Genomic DNA, 3994 nt, shown 5'->3' with positions numbered 1-3994 from the left:
TTTTACACAACTTTTCCTCCTACGCACTCATTTTCCTCTGCCTCCCTACACACTCCTCTTCCTCCTTCCACACTCCTATTCCTCCTCCCAAACCCCTTTTCTTCTTCCTCCCTATACAGTCCTCTTCCTCTTCCTCCTTCCAAACCCCTTTTCTTCTTCCTCCCTATACAGTCCTCTTCCTCTTCCTCCTTCCACACTCCTTTTCCTCTTCCTCCCTACACACTCCTCTTCCTCCCTACACACTCCTTTTCCTCTCCCTCCTTCCACATTCCTCTTCCTCATCCTCCTTACACACTCCCTCCTCTCCTTGTCTTGCGCTTGTTAGACTCACATTTCTTGTCACTAAGAGAGTTAAAAAGACCTACGTGATCTGCGGTAGTTACTGTATCTCCTCTCCGTAATTCTTCTTTTTTTTTAGAAAGATAGTGTGAAAGGACATGTGTAAAAGAGGAAGAAAAGAGGGTAGGTAAGGAATAATAGTAAGAGAGTGTAAGGAGGAGGAGGAAGGGCAGGAAGCATAAAGGGGGAAATGGGAGATGTTTGTTTTATTAATCTAAACATTTGTCATTTGTCACTCTGTTGTCCGTTCCGTGAGAGGGAAGACGAACGCTATGGTTTCTTCGATTCAAAAGCGTCAAGATCTGGCTCTTTGGATTAGACCTTCTGTATGGGAAAAGTTAGAATGGAAAAGGGCTAGCAGGAATAAGAGAGAGGGGGGAGGGAGGAGAGAGAAGGAGGGGGGAGAGAGAGAGAGAAATGGAAGGAAGGAGGCAGGGAGGGAGGGAGGGAGGGAGGGAGGGAGGGAGGGAGGGAGGGAGGGAGGGAGGGAGGGAGGGAGGGAGGGAGGGAGGGAGGAAGGAAGGAAGGAAGGAAGGAAGGAAGGAAGGAAGGAAGAAAAGAAAGAAGGAAGGAAGAGAGAGAGAGAGAGAGAGAGAGAGAGAGAGAGAGAGATGAAGAGAGAGATAGATAGATAGATAGATAGATAGATAGATAGATAGATAGATAGATAGATAGATAGATAGAGAGAGAGAGAGAGAGAAAGAGAGAGAGAGAAGGGGGTAGAAAAAATGGAAAATCCGTGTATGTGAGTCAGATAAGAATAAAATCGGAATACACTCAAAGAGGATCTGAGCGACCTTCTCGAGCTCTTCTCGTGTGGCTCGAGAGCGTCTTAAGAAGTATGGCATCCAGAGATCATGTCGAAATACACCATGCCCAGATCCCTTATACTGCAGGAGAAGGTGGGAGAGGGGGGGGGGGGCAAGGGGCAGAGGGGTAAGGCAGTTCGAGAGGAGGAGACGAAGAGGCCAAGCCACGAGTAAGCCGTAGGGCGGGTTGGCCCCTCCGGAAAGCGTAGAGATATGAGCCTTAATGCCGTTCGCTCTTCTGGGGAGTTAAGTCGCGAGAGCTTACTTCCTATTCTAAAGGTGGGGGGGATTATTATAATTCCAAGCCACGCCGGTACAGCAAGGTTGAAACTCCCGTCGGCTGTAGCTTCGACGTCGACCCTTCGAGGCGTGGTGGTCGTCGTCTCGCTGCTTCGCTTTGTACCCCTTCGCTTGGCTGTGTCACTTAGTCATCATATTCGCTTTACCCTTTCTCGTTTACTTAAATGTTTATTAGACTTTTATTAGACCTAGAAATTTTCAGTTTTTGACAATGCGAGAGAGAGCGGAATTAGCCCGCGGGCAGTTTACCCTTTGAGGTTAAAAGGGGGAAAAGACTTTTTGCAAAAATCTCGACTCATTTCTTCTCCTCTTGACCCGCCTCTCGCTCGTCTCACTCCTTCTCTGGCTCATTTTCGCCCCCCCCCCCCCCCCGCTGTTTTTTCCGTGTTTCTGTCTCACCCATTCGTGCTATATTCCTTTCTGCTCCCTCTTTCGCTGCGTCTGCTTGCTTCTTTCATTTCCTCTCTGTCTGTCTCTGTGTCTGTATGTATGCATGTATGTCTTTATTTATGTATGCCGTTATTTATGTATGTTTCCATGTCTGTCTGTCTGACTGTTTCTCTCTCTCTCTCTCTCTCTCTCTCTCTCTCTCTCTCTCTCTCTCTCTCTCTCTCTCCCTCTCCCCCTCTTTCTCATACATTCAAAATCACAGACTCCCAGACTACGCTTAATCCTCTACTTTACTCCCCCCCTTTTTCTTACACCCCTTCCCCCTTTTCTTACACCCCTCCCCCCCTTTTCTTACACCCCTCCCCCCTTTTCTTACACCCCTCCCCCCCTTTTCTTACATCCCCTCCCCTTTTTCTTACACCCCCTTCCCCCCCTTTTCTTACACCCCTCCCCTCTTTTCTTACATCCCCTCCCCCTTTTCTTACATCCCTCCCCCCCCTTTTCTTACACCCCTCCCCCCCTTTTTTTACATCCCCTCCCCCCCTTTTCTTACATCCCTCCCCCTTTTCTTACACCCCCTTCCCCCCCTTTTCTTACACCCCTCCCCCCTTTCCTTACATCCCCCTCCCCCCTTTTCTTACACCCCTCCCCCCTTTCCTTACATCCCCCTTCCCCCCCTTCTACACCCCTTCACTTTCCTTACATCCCCCTCCCCCCCTTTCCTTACATCCCCCTCCCCCCTTTTCTTACATCCCCCTCCCCTCTCCCTTCTTCTTCCTTCTCCTTGATAATGATAATTGGTGCTTCAGAGATAAAGCACCCAGTCAGGCACAGTGATTTGCCTTTTTTCATAATGCTGATCTGTTCCGTCAATAAAGTTGTTGTGTCTGTTGAGTCATGCATAGCGGGTCGAATGTGAAGAATTTTTGTGCTATCATTATAGTTATTATTATTATTATTATTATTATTATTATTATTATTATTATTATTATTGTTACTATCTTTGGCATTGTTACTAAAATATCATCATTATTATCGTTATTATTAATATCATCATCATTATTATTGCTATTATTTGTTACTATTACCGTAGTAGTAGCTCCATTATTATTATTACTATTGTTATTATTGTTACCATTATCATTATTATTATTATCCTTCTTATCATTATGATTAGTGTTGCTATTATTTTGTTTATTGTTGTTGCCGTTGTTGTTGTTTCTGTTTTTATCATCACCATTGTTCTTATTGTTGCTTTATGACTATTATTCTTATCTTTTTCTTTATTTCTAATTTCTGTCTACATGTCATTAACACAGATTAATGACATGTAATTTCATTAGGATGAAAAAAGCTAAGAAGGTTTTATTCGTTTTCTGGCTCTGCCCTTCTCTCTCCCTTCTCTCTCTCTCTCTCTCTCTCTCTCTCTCTCTCTCTCTCTCTCTCTCTCTCTCTCTCTCTCTCTCTCTCTCTCTCTCTCTCTCTCGCTCTCTCTTTATATATATATATATATATATATATATATATATATATATATATATCTTACTTCTCTTTATCTTAATCTTAGAAAGAATGATATATGTCACTGTGGCCATCATCCTGTTTAGAAGATAGGGATCATTATGGGTAATTACGGAGAATGTGAGCATGATTATCGTAGGTGTCTCAATGTAATGACATAATGGCTGACTGGTAATAAGAATATTCCAGCCCCTTCGGTTATGCTGTTGCAGCATCTATCATGGACAAGGGAGAAGGAGAAAGGCAAATGGAAGAGAAAAGTGTAAGATGGACTTTTGTGTTTTGATTGTTAGATGCGTGAAATGTGTATACGTTTTCTGGGTATGAAAGTTCGGAATGTAAAAAATGTTACGGGGGAATATTTCTTGTAACATAGAGAGGGAGAGAGAGAGAGAGAGAGAGAGAGAGAGAGAGAGAGAGAGAGAGAGAGAGAGAGAGAGAGAGAGAGAGAGAGAGAGAGAGAGAGAGAGGCAGACAAACTTAATATTTTTACTTTTTATGTTCTGTATTCAAGTGTCACGTTACATATAACACATTTTTTTTACACGATTGCAACCAGTTCTAAAGGACTTACCCAGACACTGCATTCATAATACAAAAGAGTAATAACTAAAAGAACAGCACAATGAAAATAT

Source organism: Penaeus chinensis, chromosome 24 (genome assembly GCF_019202785.1).
Source record: "Penaeus chinensis breed Huanghai No. 1 chromosome 24, ASM1920278v2, whole genome shotgun sequence".
NCBI lineage: Eukaryota > Metazoa > Arthropoda > Malacostraca > Decapoda > Penaeidae > Penaeus > Penaeus chinensis.
Note: the sequence above shows the minus strand (reverse complement) of the source record.